Source organism: Pelophylax lessonae (assembly GCF_965119305.1).
Source record: "Pelophylax lessonae genome assembly, contig: HAP1_SCAFFOLD_300, whole genome shotgun sequence".
Taxonomy (NCBI): domain Eukaryota; kingdom Metazoa; phylum Chordata; class Amphibia; order Anura; family Ranidae; genus Pelophylax; species Pelophylax lessonae.
In genome coordinates, this window is record NW_028120044.1 from 159,114 (window position 1) to 181,707 (window position 22,594).

Sequence of the window (22,594 nt, forward strand, 5' to 3'; positions counted from 1 at the left end):
AACTCTTTTCTTTTTCCAGTAAATTTTGTAGCACTTTTATTTTTTTTCTGCGCCCCCTGCTGTGAGTGGTGAGCACTGCACGTTCTGTCCATCATTTGTCAATAAGGGAATTTCCAGTAAATTTTGTAGCACTTATTTTTCTCCCCTGTGCCCCCTGCTGGTAATGGTGAGCACTGCACGTTCTGCAAATCATTTGTCAATCAGGGAATTTCCAGTAAACTTTGTAGCACTTTTATTTTTTTTTCCCTGCGCCCCCTGCTGGGGAGGGTGAGCACTGCACGTTCTGCAAATCATTTGTCAATCAGGGAATTTCCAGTAAACTTTGTAGCACTTATTTTTTTCCCTGCGCCCCCTGCTGGGGAGGGTGAGCACTGCACGTTCTGCAAATCATTTGTCAATCAGGGAATTTCCAGTAAACTTTGTAGCACTTTTATTTTTTTTCCCTGCGCCCCCTGCTGGGGATGGTGAGCACTGCACGTTCTGTCCATCATTTGTCAATGGGGGAATTTCCTGGCTGGAAAGGCTTTTTGGTCTGACATCCTCAAAGGAGAAAGTTGTAATCCAGTAATTGGGGGAAATCCCAGCCAAGGCTGACAGGAGAGGGATTGGAGTGTTTGTTTTTTCCCTAGATGAAATGTGGGAAAAGTACAGACAGAGTACAGGGTGTGGCGGGCAAGTCTGGCTGTGGATGTAACACCTAAAGCCCCGTACACACGTACCGATGGTCGGCTTACAAATGTTCCTCTTTTCTCCCCGGGATGTCGGTGTCTGCTGAAAAGTGCAAAGACAGCACAAGGACAGCACAAGAATTTTGTCCGCCGACTGCAGAAGTGATGTCATGTAATGGTTAACTTTCCCTGTGTTTTCTATTTTCTGAGCATGCCCAGTCTTGCAAATCTGCGGTCTGTCGGCCGAATTGTGTACTGACAGGCGAACAATCGTCCGTTCTGGTGTCGGCATACAAATATTTTCATGTTTGCACGAAAGACTTTTGTCCGCGGATTGTGCGCAGACATCTGTCGGAGGCACCATACTAACACGCGTACAATCGGCAGATCCTTCGTCCACCGACGTTTGTATGCCGACGATCGGTACGTGTGTACGGGCCTTAAGGCTTGCTTCACATTTGTGCAATGCAGGAACAAAATCGCACTCCTTCTCGCAAAAAAATAAAAAATTGCATCCATTTTTCAGGCATGTATTTGCCTGTTGTATGTATATGCCAATATTTTCTAATACCCCAATCACACCAGAATGCACGGTGAGACATAGGGAAGATTTCCTAAAGGCCCTTTCACGCTGGTTTGTTTTTCCTGCGTTTTTACCTTGCAAGAAAAACGCAGGAAAAAATGTTTCGCTTTAAATCCTATGGGACTTTTCACACCACTGCGCTGTGGGTGTGGTGCGTTTTTGAAAGTCCTGCATTCTGCATTTTTGGTGTGGTTTTAAAAACTGCACCAAAAACGCAGCTTTCCAGTTAAATGATTGGAAATCGCAGTTAAAAATGCACCCATTTTTTGAGTCACATGTCCTTTTTTCACAGGTGCAGAGGTGGCCCGGAAACTCACAGGAAACGCATTTGAAACACGCATATGCGTTTTTCCTGTGATTTTGCTCCAGAGAAGTGTAAGAAGGGCCTAAGCCCTCTGTGCTTGACTTCCTCCAAACATGGCACAAGAAGGAACATGTATAGTATAGACCCATCTGAAGTTTTGCCAATGAACATCTAAATGATTCAGAGGAGAATTTGGGAGAAAGTGCTGTGGTCGCAACTTTGAAACTGTGCGACTTCATCTGAACTTGCATAATTTCAAAGCTGCGTTTCAGTGCAACTTCGGGTGCGAATTGAAAGACATCAGTGCGGCTTCATGCACAGATGTCTATTGAAGTCGCACACAAAGTCCCCAAAAGTAGCGCAGAATCTACTTTTGGAAATCGGTGTTGCGCCACAAAGTCGTTGCACCAATTGGAACGGTGCCATTGACCGCAATAGGCTGCGATTTTTCAAATCGCAAGACAAATCGATCCAATGTGAATAAGGGCTAAACGTGGAGCGCTCAGAATCTGCTGCAGCTGTGCATGGTAACCAATCAGCTTCTAGCTTCAGCTTGTTCAAATAAGCTTTGACAATAAGTCCCCGTTCACATGATTTGACAGATCAAAGTCGCACAAGCCAGTGCTGGGGTCGCATAAGCCACACCATATTTCTGGCAGTTGATTTGTTCAAATCGGTGCGGCTTGCACCAACTTTGAAAAGTTTCCTGCATTGTTTTTGACAATTTCATGTGCGACTTGCATTAATATCTGTGCATGAAGTCGCACAGATGTCAGCAAGCCACACCTGAAATCAAACTGACCGGCAGCTTTGAAATTGTGCTGAGGCAGTGTGATTTCAAAGCCGCTATTGGTGTGAACCGGGGCTAAAAACTGGAAGCTGATTGGTTTCTCTGCACAGCTGCCCCAGAATTAAGAAATGTTTTCCCAAAGTATGATGCAATTTTGTTGCTTTGCAATTTAACCACTTCACCCGGGTTCACATCCTATGATGTCGGGGACTTAAAGTGCTGATATCTAAATGATGGATGCAGCTGCAGGCATCATTCAGATATCACTCTTTTCAGCTGGCGATTCCCTGCACAGTAAAAACTATCATAGCGACTGTTTCACTGCTTTTCTTGTTTTTACAGGCGGCGGAAGCGGACGTCCACCCTCCCAACCCCCCCAACCTTTTCGCTGCTCTCCAAAGCTTTTTTACCAGTGCGATCAGCAAGCTATAGAGAATGAACCCACCAGCGGCAGAAGTTTACCATAAAGCTGACTAAGAACCAGATAGTCCCTGGTCCATCTCTATGACTCTCGGAGGCCGGACACGACATCATGACGTCACTTCCGGCGCCAGCAGATGTAAGCACTGCCATTTCATTGATTGATTTATTTTTTGATCTCAGGCTTTCCAGCCTAGAGGAGAGATCTGGGGTCTTATAGACCCCAGATCTCTCCATAAAGAGGACCTGTCATGCCCTATATTACAAGGGATGTTTACACACAGAAGGCTTTTTTTCTTAAAGCGGTAGTATCCCGCTTTTTTACACTTTTACCTACAGGTAAGCCTATAATAAGGCTTACCTGTAGGTACAAATAATATCTCCTAAACCGGCATGGTTTAGGAGATATTTACAGTGCATGCAGCCAGGGGACCTTCAATCTATTTGCCGGGAGCTTGCCGGAAAATCACTCCCGCGCGCATGTGCGGGAGTGACGTCATCGCGGCTCCGGCCAATCATCGTGCCGGAGCCGTCTCTTCAAGCCAATCACTGCGCCGGAGCCGCCGAACCCGGAAGAGACGACGAGGGATCATGGCAGCGCCCGCAGCGATGTCCGGGGGTCCGTGTCGGGGCTTCGTTCTAAGGTAAGTTACACATAATGGGCTAGTATGCGATGCATACTAGCTCATTATGCCTTTGTCTTGCAGGTTTTTTTTTTTTTTGTTCTTTGGGTTTACAACCGCTTTAATCCAAAGAATGCAGTAAGATAAAATTCCTTCTGACTTTACAACTCCTGTAAGATCTTTTCTCTAGCGCTCATCGACAGACGTAGTCCTCGGTGATACACCACCTTCGGGTTATGTTACCTCCGCAGGAGCAGGACTAGACAGGAAATTAAAAAGCTCTGGCCACACCCTAGGGGCAGTCCCAGAGGGTATATCCTCTCTCTCTCTGCCTCAGCAAATCAGTTATTTTCTGTCTAGTTAGGAGTAAGGACCTAGATACCTTGCTGGGATCTTAGGTCCTGGCAAGAAATTTTTTTCTAAAAGGATTTTTGGACAGCTTTTTTTTTCTCCAGTGTTCCTGTGAGATCTTCAAGCAAGAAAGCTGAACTGGGCGACGGGCTGGATGTCGAGATCCGGTGGTCACCCCAGTTCAGCCTACGAGCGCGTGCAGGCCATAGCTCCGCGCTGAGTCGGCCGCGACAAAGTCCCATTAAAGGACTGAACCCGCGAGTTAAACGTCTCGCTGAAACGCCAAAGACCATGAGTCACGGCGTCTGTATCGGTCGACAGCCCTCCCGCCCCGGTGGAGAGGGGTACTGTCAGGAGTTGGTGCCCGCCTGGTTCCGCTATGGTGAGTAGTATGTTCCCCCTGTTTTCCCTGACGGGTTTTGTGGTGAACGCGGGCCCCTCTCTGTATGGTAAGAAAGAGTTTCTTTCTATCCTATAACATGTCACAAATCCTCCTACTTTGAGTGTGATTTTATGTGTGCAAAAGCCAGGAGGCTTGGTTTGGGAGCTAACAATCTATTGTATACATGTTTTAAAGATGTAATCTGTGGCATTCTGGGAATCTTATGGGTTAAGTTTAAGCTACCTACCAGTCAGAAGCCATGGACATGTAGACTGCCTTCCAAGTCAGATCTCCAGCTAATAGCAGGCCTCCCGAACGGCCATGCGGTCCGCCAGGGCCGGTACCGCCAAACACGCCATATCCCCATGCAGAGAGAGTGTTGTGTGCCTGCAGCACACCGCTAGTCAGCACAGGCCGCCGCCATTTTTTTTGCTGGATCGCACGAGCCGCCATTTTGGCGTAGCCTCGTGTCTCCAGCATGGGGGCGGCCATGTTTTAGGTGATTCTACACCTCGTGGAGCTTGGGGGAGGCGCCGGAAGGCGTACAGAGGGGCGGAGCCGCCTCCTTTCTTCCTGGGCAGCCAGCCAAAAGACTTCCTGTTTGTCTAAGACAGCGCTGTAAGCTGTTGCAGTTCAACTCTGAACATCAAGTGGTGAGCCTGGGGGTCTATCTCTCTCTCTCTCGATCGATAGGGATCCCTAGCAGGTAACACTAAGGGGTTTTTTTGTGGCGCTGAGGGTCAAAAAAAAAAAAAAAAAAAAAAAAAGAAAAAAAGTTTTTTCTTTACTTTGAATTATATCATCCAGGAAGTAACTGGAGTTATTATGGACCCTGCCACACAGATTCCCCCACCTGTTTCCCTCGAGGGGGCCTCGGGACCCGCCGGTGTACAGAGTATAGAGTCATTTACAGCAATTTTGGAGTCTATGGTGGCTCGGGTGGAGGCGGCCTGTCAGGGACGAGGGTCAAGGAAGCGACCCCCGCCTACCCCTATACTATCTGACACCTCTGACTCTGATTCAGAGATGGTCACTGCAGTTGCAGGTTCCTCTGCAAGGGCTGCTATCCCAGGTAAAGCCCCCTCAGACAGTGAGGAGGACGCTTCTTCTCCTGCTATAATTCAGGAAGAAGCATTGGTGGACGCACTAGTTGTGGCAGTGCAAGAAACCTTAAAACTTGAGGCTTTACCGGCAGAGGCAACTGAAACAGAGAGGCCTTTTGGGACTAATAAGCCCATCAAGACGGCGAAGGCTTTTCCTGTACCTAAATGTTTTTGGAAATCAGATTAAAGGAGAATGGGAACATTCTAAACGTACCTTTACTATTTCCAAGCGTATTGCTAGACGCTATCCGTTTGAGGAATCCATCATTAAGAAATGGACGGTACCACCAGTCGTGGATCCGCCTATTTCCAGGCTGAATAAAGCCACGGTTATTCCAGTGGAGGACACTTCGTCCTTTAAGGATCCGGTGGATCGAAAGATAGAAGCGGAGTCCCGCACTATCTTTTCTCTGATAGGGTCAGCATTTAGACCAGTAATTGTTATTGGTCTAGTTTCCCAGACACTTACAGAATGGGCGAAGATGGTACGCCAAGATCTTAGGGGAAAAGATATTCCCCAGGAGACATCTGATTTGATAGAACAGATCATACAAGGGCTACGGTTTATCTGTGACGCAGCCTTGGACACTACTCCCTTGTTAGGGCATGCATCTAAGTTAGCAGTGATCCTCAGACGTGTGCTGTGGTTAAAATGCTGGTCAGCTGACCTAGGTTCCAAAAAGACTTTGACCAATCTCCCTTTCCAGGGGAATCGTCTATTTGGAGCCAACCTAGATGAAATCATTAAGGATGCCACCGGGGGCAAGAGTACTTTTTTGCCACAGGCTGCAAAAGCTAAGGAACCTCGCAACAAGCGAGGACCTTTCTTTACCGCCCATAAAGGACGCCCGGCTGGTACTTCCGGGAAAGGCAAGACTCCTCCAGGAGGGTTCAAGAAGGGCTGGTCGGACAAGCAGAGGACCAACCCAGCCAAACCCGAAGTAAAGGAGTACACAGCCTGAAGGTGCGCCCCCACCCAATTTCAGGGTGGGGGGATGTTTTCACCGGTATTCAGGACATTAGATCGAGCATCAACCACTACTACCGGTGCGATTCTTCCCTTCCAACATTTAAGTACAGGAAGCGGTAGTTACCGTTCCCTGTATAGATCTTTTCCTTTACCCTTTCCTAAGATTAGTCCCGATACCTCACAGGAATCGGATCTGATTGACCAGATAGGCCAAGTAGCCTCTAGTCGGGTGACTTCGGTCCCTGAGGTTCAACCAGAAAAGATCACCTTGCCTGATAACTATCAGGTATCTGATAAATGTGTGGGAACAGAAAACGACCAGACTTTCTCGGATGGTCGGGGCCAGATACCTCTAGGGACGCCTGGTTCAGATCCAATCAGCGCCAGTGGTCCTAGAAATTCTAGGCTGGCCTCTTCAAGCCGGCCTGGCCGACTTGGACAGGTTAGTCGCAGACGTTCCGTGGGAACTTCGTCTCAGGGAGTGTCTGTAGTCTCAAGGACCTATTTACCTTCGTGCTTTACAGTCGCTGGTTTTAATGGCCTGGCCATTGAGACCCAAGTACTGAAGGACAGAGGTTTGTCTACTTCTGTCATTCCTACCCTTATTAAAGCAAGGAAAGCGACTTCCAGCAAAGTCTATTATCACACATGGAAGACTTATATTGCGTGGTGCGAATCTTTAGGATTTCCTCCACGTACCTATTCGGTGTCTCGAATATTGGCCTTTTTGCAACAAGGGGTTGAGCAGAAGCTAGCCTTGAGCACCATCAAGGGTCAAGTTTCAGCATTAGCAATCTTCTTTCAGAAACCTTTAGCTACCAAATCCTTGGTGCGGAATTTCATCCAGGGGGTGCGGCACCTGGCTCCTCCAGTCCGCGCGCCCTTACCGCCCTGGGATCTTAATTTGGTTTTGTCGGTTCTACAGAAACCTCCCTTTGAAAACATCAGGGAGATTCCCTTGCTTACTTTATCCCAGAAGGTGGTCTTCTTGGTGGCTATTACTTCTGCTCGCAGGGTGTCAGAACTGGCTGCATTATCATGCCAGTCCCCATACCTAGTGATTCATAGGGATAAGGTAGTACTTCATCCTAAGCCATCTTTTCTTCCTAAGGTGGTTTCAGATTTTCATCTGAATGAAGATATTGTACTACCTTCCTTGTGTCCTCAGCCCAAGCATCATCGGGAACATGCGTTGCATTCCTTGGATGTGGTTCGGGCAATCAGGGTATACCTGAAAGCTACGGAATCATTCCGGAAGACGGATTCACTTTTTGTGATCACGGATGGCCCCAGAAAGGGTTTGCCTGCATCTGCCGCGACCATTGCCAAATGGATTAGACAAACGGTGGTACAGGCTTATTCTATTAAGGGTCAGAGTCCTCCGTTCCCTGTTAGGGCGCACTCCACTCGAGCGCTCAGTACTTCCTGGGCCTTTCGCCATCAGGCGTCAGTGGTCCAGGTATGTAAGGCGGCCACTTGGTCGTCGGTACATACCTTTACTAAATTCTATAAAATTGATGTGACGGCATCGGCGGATGCCTCATTTGGCCGCAAGGTTTTGCAGGCCGCAATTTGAGGAGACCGGTGGTCTACCTCGAGGGTTTTTTTCTGTTTGAAAAATTTTTTTGTTGAGTCTCATCATTAAGGATGAGCATTGTAAACTTCTAGTTGGCACCGGTTGGGCCTTCTAGATTGGGATTTGATTTCCATTTTCCCACCCCTCAGTTGTGATACTGCTCTGGGACGTCCCGAAGGTGGTGTATCACCGAGGACTACGTCTGTCGATGAGCGCTAGAGAAAAATGGATTTTTGTAAAATCTTACCGTAAAATCCTTTTCTCTTAGCTCATCGACAGACGTAGTCCCCGCCCCTCTGTTTTGGAGTTGGGTTGGGTTAAATTCTCTAAGCACTGCTTTTTCACATAACTGATTTGCTGAGGCAGAGAGAGAGAGGATATACCCTCTGGGACTGCCCCTAGGGTGTGGCCAGAGCTTTTTAATTTCCTGTCTAGTCCTGCTCCTGCGGAGGTAACATAACCCGAAGGTGGTGTATCACCGAGGACTACGTCTGTCGATGAGCTAAGAGAAAAGGATTTTACGGTAAGATTTTACAAAAATCCATTTATTACACTAGTGGCGGCCTCTGAAAAACGATACACAGTGGATTTTTCAGAGACTTTTCAGAGGGCCTTTGGCTGGCAGCATGGAGGCATTATGTCACGTGTTTTAATCCCTAAAAATCTGTACTGCCTTGCCTCAGCCGCCAATGTTTGAGGTTATGGGCTTCAGTGGGTGGTACTCCCTGCAAAATGCGTCGGAAGGTCGGGATAAAATTTGCCATGCTCCAATGCAAAGAATCATGGCCACAGCATGTGTACACTTCTGTCCATTACCTATGCAGCCTAAAGTGGTTCCATACACCCAGTGAGGTGACGGGTCTCAGGTGATACACAGAGATGGAACAAATCCTCCTACATAAGTTGTATCTGTTTTTCTCCAGTCTTCTCTACATCCAAACAAAGTGAAGAAGAATTTACAAAGCTTCAGAAAAAAGGGGGTGGGGATCTGAAATTACACTCTGCAGAGCTCAGTGCGGAGCATTCTGAGAGCTGATTGGAGGGAAGGGACACCCCTCCCCCCCCCCTCCTCCACACAGGAACAGAGCTGAGGCTGTCGGTCACAGGCTGTGTGCTGGAGCTCCTTCCCCTGTCGCCCCTTTTTTCCTTGGTGTCAGGAAAACTTGTCAGAAGTGACTTATGCTATTAGCAGAGGAAGGAAGCAGCAGCCAGAAATGACACCTGGTGCTCTGGAGTGAGACAAGTACACACTATAGAGGTATATGCTTTGTTCATATTTCATGTCTGAGGTTTACACCCACTTTAACAGCGAGTATAAACCTGGCCTATAAACCTTTTTTTCATCTCAATCTTGCTGATCTCCCACATCCTCTTTGCAGCCACTTTTTGTTTAAATGCACTGCAGCAATGGCATTTCTCAAGGAGGGTTTCCTGATGGTGACACCGGGACCATGTCTGTTTTATGCGTGTCAAAACTTGTAGTCTCCACCCCTAGCCCTGCATGTCAGCGTGACAACTCAGGAGCACTACTGGCAGTGGCGGCTGGTGCATATGGGGCGCCGCCCTCCCTATGCATGCGCCCGGCCCCTAATCTACATGCAGGGCGTCGGACGCATGGACTTCAATGGGGCTTTTTTTTTTTTTTAGCCATGTGATTAGAGCCAGAGGCTCTAATAGGCTAAAAAAAAAAGGGTGGGCTCTGCGCCCCGAGGCCACCCAGTTGTGTGAAAATATCGAATGAAAATTCGCTATTGTCAGACGGATCCTCCTCCTGGCCAATCAGGAAGCGGGTTCTGAGACCCGTTTCCCGATTGGCCGAAAGGAGAAGCCATGCCATTGGGGGGGGGGAGGAGGAGACGCAGAAGATGGGGAAGAAGCCGCCATTCGCCTACTGCAGTTGGGTAAGTGAGCCGGGGGGGGGGGGGGATGGTGGTCCTGTACTGTCATGTCATGCTATGCTGTGGGTCCTGTACTTTAATGCTGTGTGTACTGTGTGCGGCCTGGTGTGGTCCGGGAGGTGTGCGGCCTGGTGTGGTCCGGGAGGTGTGCGGCCTGGTGTGGTCCCGGAGGTGTGGGGCCTGGTGTGGTCCCGGGAGTGTGGGGCCTGGTGTGGTCCCGGGGGTGTGGGGCCTGGTGTGGTCCGGGAGGTGTGGGGCCTGGGGCCTGGTGTGGTCCCGGGGTGTGGGGCCTGGTGTGGTCCCGGGGTGTGGGGCCTGGTGTGGTCCGGGAGGTGTGGGGCCTGGGGCCTGGTGTGGTCCCGGGGTGTGGGGCCTGGTGTGGTCCCGGGGTGTGGGGCCTGGTGTGGTCCCGGGGTGTGGGGCCTGGTGTGGTCCCAGGGGTGTGGGGCCTGGTGTGGTCCCGGGGGTGTGGGGCCTGGTGTGGTCCCGGGGGTGTGGGGCCTGGTGTGGTCCCGGGGGTGTGGGGCCTGGTGTGGTCCCGGGGGTGTGGGGCCTGGGGCCTGGTGTGGTTCCGTGGTGTGGGGCCTGGTGTGGTCCCGGGGGGGGTGTATGGTTCGGTCCGTCTGCCGCCCCCCCGGCCCATGGAGCACCAGCTGCCAGTGACTACTGGGAGAGCGTATGAAAAGTGTTGCCACCTTATAACAGGAAGTGCCTTTATATCAGCATGTCAGGATTAATATGTATTAGTTTGCATATTTAAAAATATTGAAGGACATTTTTTCTTTGAGCCCCCAACAGACATGACATCAGGCCTTACATATAGGGCAATTCATTCTTTGTAATAGGCTGCTGTACATGCAACAATCACGGCATAGAAGCTTATGCACCTTTTTGAGCTTCCAGCTCTACAAGTCTAACTGCATGATTGGCGCTAATTTATTAGTGTGCAGAGGCACTCCTCTTCCTTGCTGCATTTGAGATCCCATTAAAGTGGAAGTAAACTCTCATTTGTGATTTGTACCCACAGGTAACTTAAAAAAAAAAAGGCTTACCTATAGATAAAATGCATATCTACTAAGCGGACACCATTTAGGAGATATTTAGGCATGCAGCAGCCTGTGACTCTCTGAAGGAAGGCCTCCCTCCCCTCTACCCGGGGGGCACCCACCATGCCAGTCTCAGGTATGCAGGTGGGGGGAATGGAGCCTGTAAGACCTGGACTTGGGCGAATGTAACTGGGGTGTGTGGAAGTGATTGGGCGATTGTACAGCCCCTGGATTCCATCCGTCTGACAGCTTGTGTAAAATCCCTCACTGCTGCTGCTGACATACGTCGTGGCAGCGAGAGGGTTAATCCAAAAAACCAAACCTTATTATATAGCAGTAAACTGATCCCTAAAATATGACGACTGCATTTGTTTTTTTAATGAAATAGTTTGACACAAACTGGCAGCATTTGAGCGCAAAATGGATTAAATCATGCTACAGGAAAATGTAAACGTTTGTGAAATCAGATACATTTTATTATTATTACTATTATTATTTCTTCTCCTTTTCTTCTTCCTCCTTCCTTCATCCCCCTTTATTCTTTTCTCTTCTTTCTTCCCTTCTCTCTTCTCTTCTCTTCTCACTTTTTCTCCTTTCTTCTTCTTTTTTTTTTCTCCTTTCTTCTTTTTTTTCTCCTTCTTCTTTTTTTTCTCCTTCTTCTTTTTTTTCTCCTTCTTCTTTTTTTTCTCCTTTTTTTTTTCTCCTTTCTTTCTTTACTTCTCTTTTCTTTTCTTTGCCTCTCCTCTGTTTCTTCTTTCTTCTCCTCTCTCTTCTTTTTCTCCTTTTTCTTCTCCTCTCTTCTTTTTCTCCTTTTTCTTCTCCTCTCCTCTCTTCTTTTTCTCCTTTTTTTTTTTTTTTTTCCTTCTCCTCTCTTCTTTTTCTCCTTTTTTTTTCCTTCTCCTCTCTTCTTTTTCTCCTTTTTTTTTTTCCTTCTCCTCTCTTCTTTTTCTCCTTTTTTTTTTTCTTCTCCTCTCTTCTTTTTCTCCTTTTTTTTTTTTTCTTCTCCTCTCTTCTTTTTCTCCTTTTTTTTTTTCCTTCTCCTCTCTTCTTTTTCTCCTTTTTTTTTTTCCTTCTCCTCTCTTCTTTTTCTCCTTTTTTTTTTTTTTTTTCTTCTCCTCTCTTCTTTTTCTCCTTTTTTTTTTTTTTTTTTTTTTTCTTCTCCTCTCTTCTTTTTTTTTTTTTTTTTTTCTTCTCCTCTCTTCTTTTTCTCCTTTTTTTTTTTTCTTCTCCTCTCTTCTTTTTCTCCTTTTTTTTTTTTCCTTCTCCTCTCTTCTTTTTCTCCTTTTTTTTTTTTCTTCTCCTCTCTTCTTTTTCTCCTTTTTTTTTCTTCTCCTTTCTTCTTTTTCTCCTTCTTTTTTCTTCTCCTCTCTTCTTTTTCTCCTTCTTTTTTCTTCTCCTTTCTTCTTTTTCTCCTTTTTTTTCTTCTCCTCTCTTCTTTTTCTCCTTTTTTTTTTTTTTCTTCTCCTCTCTTCTTTTTCTCCTTTTTTTTCTTCTCCTCTCTCCTTTTTTTCTTCTCCTCTCTCATTTTTCTCCTTTTTTCTTCTCCTCTCTTCTTTTTCTCCTTCTTTTTTCTTCTCCTCTCTTCTTTTTCTCCTTTTTTCTCTCTTCCTCTCCTGTCTTTTTTTCTCCTTTTTTTTTTTTTACTTCTTCCTATGACTCCTAAAGCAACACTATAGAACAAACCGCACACCAGCATCATTTGACACCTTCATAACATTTTTATTTACCTCTTGCCTCCCAAGTAACACATATGTACGGCAGCAGAGAGGATGGGCTTTAACTGTTGCATATATGTGTCTATAGGTAGCTGAGGTTTGTGTTGAGAGCACAGTCTCTGCACAGTGATCAAGCTGTCACAGACCGCTTCCGGGCTCTAGTAATGATTGGGAGGCGGTCTCCGTCATGTGAGCATTGTGACAGCCAATCATAGTGGTGATGTGACCAGGAAGTCCTTCTGGCCCTCCTGGGGATAAAGACCTTAGTAAGGGCACCCCAGGTTCAGTCGGGAATCAGTTAAGCAATAGTAAGGACCGGAACTTGCCAACTTTCTTTGCAATATTGTTTGTCATAAATATCATCATCCGGAAAGAGATCCGCCCATCTTTCTGTACACAAAGAAATCTATATTACTAATCCCGTTATAAAGCATGCTGCTGCTTATTTGGCGTGCGTCACCGCTAATGTGTTACAAGGGCGGCCCCTCTTAAACAAAACACCGATAAAGAGCGGTCTGCCCTTAAAATACGTCAGAGTGATGCATGCTGGAGACAGCGGTTGCATGCTTGATAACGGGATTGGTTAGATTCCCAGTCTGGAGAAAGCAGCAAAACTATTGATTACTCTCATATGCTGTATAATTGTAAATACTAATTACTATAATAAAATATTTAGCATTTGGCTAATTCCTGTATTCCTGTCCTCCTCTCGTCATCCTCCAGACTCTGCACTGTCTGCTCCCCCCCCCCCCCCCCAGCTTCTTCCTGACAGCAGCACAAGGGAGGGGAGGCACAATGATGTAAGGGATGATGGGGGATTCTTGACTTCTGATGGTGGGTGGGCTTGCTCTAGACATCTAGTCTTACCGATACAACCGGCCCATTGAGGACAACCATAATGCTGATGAGGCCTGAGAGGAAATTGAGTTTGACACCCCTGCCCACCATAATTCATTGTATTTTCTTTTCAGGCCAAATGTTATTCGTTCATGCAGAATAGGGTTAATCAGAAAAACACCGCATTATGGCCACTAAACAGAGCTGACAATCATAGTAAATAATTTATTTCCTGTGGTCATCAGCTCCCTCTAGTGGCTATAATGCCTTATTTTCCTAAATCTGTCTAAGATCACACAGTGGCTAAGTTTTTAGCACGTCTGCCTGCCATCACTAGGGTCCTCGATTCGAGTTCCAACCATGGCACTACCTACTTGCAGTTTGCATGTTCTCCCTGTGCTTGTGGGAGTTTCCTCCAGTTTCCTACCATATTCAAAAGACATGCTGGTAGGTAATTGGTTCCTGTCTAAATTCTCCTTTGTATGTATGAATGTGAGTTAGGGACCTTGGATTGTAAGCTTCTTGAGGGCAGGGACTGATGTGAATGTATAACCACTTAATGACCCGTACATCGTTGGACTTTCAGGGGTTATACTGGGATAATATGCAGCCACAGGCATCATCCCGGTACTGTTTTTTTAGAGCCGACAGTTGGCTCTAATAGCAATCAGATTGGCTAACTAGCTGCTCGATTACTATAACAAACAGTGGCCGGATAGCCATGCAAAGCCGGGATGTGTGTGTGTGTGTGTGTGTATGTATGTATATGTGTGTGTGTATGTATGTATGTATGTATGTATGTATGTATGTATGTATATATATATATTTCTGTGTGTGTGTGTGTGTGTGTGTGTGTGTGTGTGTATATGTGTATATATATATATATATATATATATATATATATATATATATATATATATATATATATATATATATATATATGTATGTGTGTTCTACATAACTAAGCTCCATTTAATGCTGAGTAAACAAAATTATTTATGTATCCTAGATAGAAAACTATCTTTAAATAGATTTTTAGTTAGTTCATATAGTTCAAATGCATTTTATTAAAATTTGATAATAAAAACAAAAAAAATCATTGATTTTTATCCACCCTGTAAGTATAACCTGTTTTTTTTTTTTTTTTTTTTTTTTATTACAACCCTATTAACAACTAGTTACTGTAAATCTTGGCACGAAATAGACAAAAATACAAATCCTTTATGTTTTCCAGTTTTCCATTTGCTCAGAGTTCAGCTTTTTAACAAAATAAGAAAAATGTCAGCTCCCATGGTTCCGTTCTTCACAGGTTCCCTTTAAAAACCTCAGTTGGAATAGTTAGACAAGCCGGTATTGTAACATTGAAATCTTGGGGTGGTTGAAGGATTGTGGGAGTGGAGAGAACTGTGGAGTGTTATCTTCTTACAGCCACTTTCTAGATTTGCAGCAGCCGCTTCCTAATCTTCTTCACTGCAAAGTTAAAAATGCAAATGATTAATTTCCGTATTCCATATATTTGTATTTAATCTTAGATGAGCAGTTTGCCCAAAACGAATATTTCAGATATGGGTGGATGTTTGCTGCTTCTTTTATGGCCAAACTCTGTATTTACAAAAAAAATGTTCAGAGATATTTGTTCATGTGGTTGTGGGGTGCTTGCAGAGTGACCCTATTCACTTGGGTTCAGCAGATGAAACGTGCGACAGGAGGTATTATCCTTACTTTGCCACTGCATCAGGTGTGCACCCCCAGCTGCTGCCTCTTCAGCTTAAGACCCCGTTCAGACAGGGGCGACGCGATTTGCTGGGGCGACCTGTGAAGTGACAGCGTGCACCGCAACATCGGCGCGACATGCACGGACTTCATATCATTGAAGTCAATGCAAGTTGCCTCCAGGTCGCCCCCAAGTAGTACAGGACCCTTTTTCTAAGTCGTTGTGTCGCTCCTATTAGAACGGGTCCTGTGCTAATCAATGGCAGGCGACCGACCGCGACTTGTCAGGTCGCGCTAGTGTGAATGGGGACTAAGGGCGTAGTGGTTGGGGTTGGTAAAAGCGTGGAGAGTTTTCTGCACTGACTGCTAGTGTGAGTGACCCCTTAAAGTGGGTGTAAAGGCAGAAGTTTTTCTTCTTTTTTTTTTTTTACCTTCAAGGAGTTGTAAAGTGAGAAGGTTTTTTTTATCTTATTGCATTCTTAATTAATTCTTATCATTCATTCTTATCTTAATGCATTAAAATAAAAAAGCCTTCTGGGTGTAGCAGCCCTCCCAGCACCCTCGAAAACTTACCTGAGCCCTCCAGCGATGTCTACAAGTCTCTCAGCCGTCCGGGACTCTCCCACCTGATTGGCTGAGACACAGCAGCAGCGCCATTGGCTCCCGCTGTTGTCAGTCAAAGTCTGTTAGCCAATCAAGAGAGAGAGGGGGGTGGGGCCGAATGGCAGCTCCATGTCTGAATGGACACATAGAGCTGCAGCTTGGCTTGGGTGCCCCCATAGCAAGCTGCTTGCTGTGGGGGCATTCAACAAGGGGGAGGGGCCAGGAGCAGCGAAGAGGGACCTGAGGTGAGGAGGATCTGGGCTTCTCTGTACAAAGCCAACTGCACAGAGGAGGTAAGTATAACATGTTTGTTATTTTATTTCAGGTTCTTATATAGCGCTGTCAATTTACGCAGCGCTTTTACATATACATTGCACATTCACATGAGTCCCTGCCTCCAAGGAGCTTACCATCTAAGGTCCCTAACTCACATTCAAAGTAGGGCCAATTTTACCTACCAGCATGTCTTTATGAGGAAGAGAAAGCCTGATGCGCTGCCACTGAAGTAATGATCATGGGGAAAATGTCCAAAAAGGGAATAGCGTAGAGTTAAATATGGAGTAAAGCTGCTAATTAAAGTAGTGTCAACACATTCTGAATAACCATGTATAAATAAATAAAATCAGCGCTAAATTCCATGGATAACTTGTAGAATAAATACATAAATAAAAAAATAGATATCATATAATATGCACATAAATAGCATAGCATAAAAATGATTAAAGTACAAGTGCTGGTGATGAATCCGGTGTATCCAAATATGTTCAAAACAATGCTCATAAATATAATTATAACTATATATTAAAGTGCATAAGTGCAAAAAAGGTGAATGACAACAGTCAGGTGCTAATAATATAACATAAGCAAAATGCAATCAATAAAAGTGTTTAAAAAGTCCAGCTTGAAGCATAAGGTGCAAAATAATGCAAATATGACTTGTGATCGTGATGTGAGTGGCGTGGTGTACACTCAATTCCACTAATTTTCACTGATGTGACCGATATCCACAGTGAATCCAAACCCTGGTAAAAAAGTCACAAGGTGTGTGACGCAACACGTCGGGAGGAGTCGGGTGACGTCACTTCTTGGTCTACGGCTGTGACCGGAAGTAGTTCTTTTCCTATACCCCTTGAGCTGCGGATGAACATTAACAGAGTTTTAAATGTAAATTATGTTTTTTAAGAAATAAATGTTGATATACTACACCATGAGCCCCCTTCTTGTCATTTACATCTATATGAGGATAACTGACCAGTGAACAAAGTTTGGCCTTGTCTACAATCCACTTCTCCTGGGCATTTGCTAAAGGCTTAGCTGGAGATTCGGCATTAAACCACACTTATTATCCCCCTGGATCATCCGATTAAGGCTTGTCAGGAGACATAGCGGTTACATCACACCTTTTATCATTCACTTTAAGGTGAGCAGACATTTGTACCAGTGTTTGATTTACTGTGGATATCGGTCACATGGAATTGAGTGGAATTGAGTGCACACCACGCCACTCGCATCACGATCACAAGTCATATTTGCATTATTTTGCACCTTATACTCTGTTAATGCTCATCCGCAGCTCGAGGGGTATAGGAAAATAACTACTTCCGGTTATAGGAAAAGAACTACTTCCGGTCACGGCCGTAGACCAGAAATGACGTCACCCGGCTCCTCCCAACGCGTTGCGTCAAACACCTCGTGACTTTTACCAGTGTTTGGATTCACTGTGGATATCGGTCACATCAGTGAAAATTAGTGGAATTGGGTGCACACCACGCCACTCACATCACGATCACAAGTCATATTTGCATTAATTTGCACCTTATGCTTCAAGCTGGACTTTGTAAACACTTTTATTGATTGCATTTTGCTTATGTTATTTTATTAGCACCTGGCTGTTGTCATTCACATTTTTTGCACTTATGCACTTTAATATATAGTTATCATTATATTTATGAGCATTGTTTTGCACATATTTGGATACACTGGATTCATCACCAGCACTTGTACTTTAATAATTTTTATGCTATTTATGTGCATATTATATGATATCTATTTTTTTATTTATGTATTTTTTTTACAAGTTATCCATGGAATTTAGCGCTGATTTTATTTATTTATTTATACATATGTTTCTTATTAAAAAAAAAATCCACAAGACTTTACAATCATTTTTAATGCATTCTCTGCATTAAGGTAAAAATCTTTTGCATACAACTCTATCTCCCCAAGCACCCCCTTATACTAACCTGAGCCTGCTCTCGATCCAGCAATGTGCATGGAAGCAGAGGTTCCCTCGGCTCTCTCCTGTTCTGTGTAATGGTTTTGCACAGAGCGGCCCCCGATGCCCCTCATCTCGAGTCCCCTGCTGACGCTCCTGGCCCCTCCCTCCTGCCGAGTTGCTGCTCTGTGTGTCCATTCAGACACGGAGCCGTGGCTCAGCACTGCCCCCTCTCTCATTGGCCCACTAACTTTGATTGACATTGATTTGTCTCAGCCAAAGAAGATGGGAGTCCCAGACAGCCGAGGCTCTCGTGCACATCGCTGGATCAAGATGGGGCTCAGGTAAGCATGAGGGGGGCTGCTGCACACAGAACAATTTTTTATCTTAATGCATAGAATGCATTAAGATGAAAAGCCTGTCTTTACAACCACTTTAAGTATAAGATATTTGTTATTTTAAAAATAATATTTCTTTACAATCACTTTAAAGGTCTCTCCTTGCTTTCCCCGTCTCATTACTTATTCACTTGACAGTATGGATAATGCCTGAGAAGGATTAAGACTCCACCTACTGCAGCAGCCAAGAACAGAGGCCTATGTATGTGCATACTTACCAACATGTCAGTCCCAGTCCCCAGGACATAGTTAACTCCTCCAAAGTCTGCTTTAGACCTGCCTAGTTATTGAATGATCCCACATGGACCCACCCACTTATCAGAGTTGCCCACTAAAACCCCGCCTCTTTGTCAAGGGATATGAATACTTTTTCAAGGCACAGTACATTGGACCCAACTGTCCCAATGTAATTACGCAAGGCACTGTAAGTATCCATTTATTATATGATACCCGATTGGCCTCTGTGTAAGTTGTAAATCAATGTAGTACCCCAAACTACTACATTGATGGCTGTGATCTTTTCATTGTGGAGCGGCTGCCCTTCTACATAGTTACCACGGGGGGTCACTTGGGAATACATTTTGACTGTATTTTTTAAGGAAACTTGATGTTACCTTTTCATATTCCTTGTTTCTTCCACGCATTCCTCCTCTAGAAGATCCACGTCTTCCTGAACCTCCAGACCCTCCAAAAGAGCCAAACCTCTTTCCCTGCCCAGATGGCTTGTTTGGTCGTCCTCCACTTCCCTGTGCGCCAGACTTCTTTCCTAGACCAGGCAGCAAGTTTTGTAGTTCACCTCCTGATAACCCAGACCCCTTTCCTAGACCAGACAGAAAGTTTTGTAGTCCTCCACCTCCCGATGAGCCAAATCCCTTTCCTAGATCGGACGGCACGTTTTGTAGTCCTCCACCTCCCGGTGAGCCAAATCCCTTTCCTAGATCGGAAGGCAAGTTTTGTAGTCCTCCACCTCCCGATGAGCCAAATCCCTTTCCTAGATCGGACGGCAAGTTTTGTAGTCCTCCACCTCCCGATGAGCCAAATCCCTTTCCTAGACCAGACGTCAAGTTTTGTAGTCCTCCACCTCCCGATGAGCCCAATCCCTTTCCTAGATCGGACGGCAAGTTTTGTAATCCACCTCCCAATGAGCTAGGCCGCTTTCCTTGAAAAAATGGTTGGTTTTGTTTTCTTCCACCTCCCGATGAGCCAGGTTTTTTCCCCTGAGAAGATGGTTGGTTTTGTTGTCTTCCTCCACCCGATGAACCATATCTCTCTCCCTGACCAGACATCATATTTTGATCTCTTCCCCCTCCAGACATTTGGCTGTGCCCGGTAAGTCTTTTTTGCAGATCTCCTAACGGTATCCCAAGCATGTTGCTAAGATCTCCAAGCACTTTGAGCAGACCATTTCCTGAACCACCTTCCTCGCCATCCCCGTAGCCTTTAAATAAACCAAACTTCTGGCCTAGTCCTTCGAGCTTGCTGTACACATCGAGCTGTGATATGCCAATCTCCCCAGCCAGGACTAAAAGCTTGAGTTCTAAGTCTTGTGGTGATAGGCCCAGTTTCTGGGCAATGGTCAAGAGTAGATTTTGCAGTCCATTCTGTGCAATCCCATTATTTTCCAATCTTCTACTCATTTGAGGCATTTCATCATTGGTTTCTGACATCTGAGACTCTCCTGAGGAAGCATATTGATTCTTAGAAACTGTTGTCTTATAAGTACATACAGAATAACTGAAATGTATATTACAAAGCCAAAAGTTTGTAGAGATCTGATGGTTTATATGAGCTTTTTTCATTATCCCATTCAAATTCCATGGGTATCTAAAACTAATAAAAAGAATTTAAAAAAAAATAAAAAAATTCCATGGGTATTAACCACTTTACCACCGGAGGATTTTGCTGTCTTACGTCCAGGCCACTTTTTGCGATTCGGCACTGCGTGACTTTAACGGACAATTGCGCGGTCGTGCGATGCTGTACCTAAACGAATTTGACGTCTTTTTTTTCCCACAAACAGAGCTTTCTTTTGGTGGTATTTGATCACCTGTGTGATTTTTTGATCATGCGCTATAAACAAAAAAAAAGAGCGTAAATTTTGCAAAAATAACAATATTTTTCACATTTTTTTTTATATGAAATTCCCCCCAAAAAAATGTAAAAATCAAAATTTTTTAACATTTTCGGCCAATTTGTTTTATGCTACATATGTTTGGTAAAAAAAATCGCAAAAAGCGTATTTTGATTGGTTTGCGCAAAAGTTATCGCGTTTACTAACAAAGGGAAAGATTTTTGTCATTTTTGTTTTTTTTTAACGCGTAATGGCGGCGATCTGCAATTTTTTTTTTTTTTTTGCGGTACTGCGACATTGCGGCGGACAGATCGGACCCTTGACTGACATTTTTGACACTTTTGGGGTTACCAGTGACATTACTACAGTAATCAGTGCTAAACATATGCACTGTTACTGTAAAATTACACTGGTAGTGAAGGGGTTCCCTTTTTTTGAGAGGGAGGGGCTATGTGTGTCCCTAGGGGCGTGATTCTAACTGTGATTGGCTGTGGCTTGAGGTGTAGGAACAGTGATCAACGGTCCTACATAGTAGAACCGTATGATCACTATTCCTACACAGGGGAGAATGACAGGCGGCTTGTTCACATCAGCCGCCTGCCTTTCTCCCTCTGCACCGACGATCGCCGAGTGATACTCACGGGGGGGGGGGGGAGAGATGTGGTCTGTGACCGCGCGGGGGCGCGCGCTTGCTCCCTAAACCCTCACAGGCTAGCGACGTAGTACTACGTCGCTCTGCCTGTGAGGGGCTGACTGCCGACGTAAATAGTCGTGCGGCAGTCGGCAAATGGTTAATATAAAGTAGCCTCCAATTTTCAGAGACCACTTTCTACTTAGAGGAGCTCCAGGCTCTTTCAGAAAAAATAATTAAAATTCAGCAGCTACAAATACTGTAGCTGCTGATTTTTAATATTAGGACGCTTACCTGTCCTGGAATCCAGCGTTGTCCTCACCCCAGCTGATTTGTCAATCGACTCTCTGGTGCCGCCGCCTTTTTTTGTAAGAGAAACCGGCAGTGAAGCCTTGCGGCTTCACAGCCAAATCCCTACTGTGCATGCGTAAAGAGCATTGCGCTTTGTGGATGGCCGGAGCTGGGGGAAGGAGGAGGGGGCCGAAGGTACCCCCCCCTCCTGAAAGATGCCAAATGTGGCAGCGGAGGGGGGGAGGAAGCAAACAAGCAGAGCTTACCCTTTTGGGTGAAGCTCCGCTTTAGGTTCTTCCCCACCAAACTGGTCAAACCCAAGTTTTTTTTGGAGCTGGCTTTGTGCACAGGGGCCCAGTCGTGCTGGAATAACAGAAAAGGATCTTCCCCAAAATATTCCCACAAGGTTGGAAGTGCAGTATAGTCTAATATGTCTGTTTGCTGTTGTATTAACAACAACCAGGGCTTTTTTTCAGCGGCAATGCAGGGGAACACCGTTCCGGCACCTCCAATACTGAATGTATGTAATAGCAAGGGGTGTGCTGGAGGGTCTATTGAAGCTGGGTGCTGGGGGATTTATTGTCACTGGTGGGGATCTGTTTTTGTTTGAGGGTCCATTTATTGCTAGTGTAGGATCTTATGTTGCTGGTCTATTGTCTACGTCTACTGTTGAGGGAGAGGTCTATTGTTGCTGGCTGCTGGAGGGTCAATAATGCCGGTCTCTAGGAGATTTGTTGTTGCTGCTGGGAGGCTCTAATGTTGCTGGGGTGTTTTTTTTTCTGTTTAGGGAGGTATTTTGTTGGGGGGGTCTATTGTTTCCGTGTGGGGGGGGTCGATTGTTGTGTGGGGAAACTATTATTGCTGGGGTGGGGTCTATTGTTGCTGGTGGGAACTATTTTTTTGGTGGGACCTATTGTTGCTGGGGGAAGTCTATTGTTGTGTGCGGGATCTATTGTTGCTTGGGTAGGGTCTATTATTTCTGGGAGGGGAAACTATTGCTGCTTGAGGGGACTTAGGCCCCTTTCACACTACGTCAGTTGTCATCTGTTTTTCGTCAGTTGTTATCCGTCTTTCATCCGTTGTCATCCGTTTTTACATAGAGATGCATTGATGTCCGTTTTTCATCCGTCAACGGATGGATGAAAAACGGACAAACGGACAGCGTGTGTGAAAGGGGCCTTAGTGTTGTTGGGATGAGGTCCAATGTTTCTGGGGGAGTCTGTTGTGTGAGGGATCTATTGTTGCTAGGGTAGGGCCTATTGTTGCTGGCTCCATGGGATCTATCTTTTTTTTTTTTTTTTGCTTTTAGACAATAACAAATTCCATACAAATCCTTTGATACTTGGGGAAGTTCTGGGGGTGGTTAGGGGGTGGAACCAAGGGATGGTGCTTGGAGGTGGGTAGAG

The 22,594-nt window shown here is 45.4% G+C and overlaps 1 protein-coding gene across 1 annotated transcript in view; it reads left to right on the forward strand.

The window, feature by feature from the left end:
* The window catches only part of LOC309543688 (protein saal1-like), a gene marked incomplete at its 3' end in the record, with an annotated part of 90,111 nt that overhangs the window by 27,581 nt on the left and 39,936 nt on the right, over positions 1 to 22,594 (forward strand). The gene's annotated exons all lie outside the window — the stretch shown is intronic.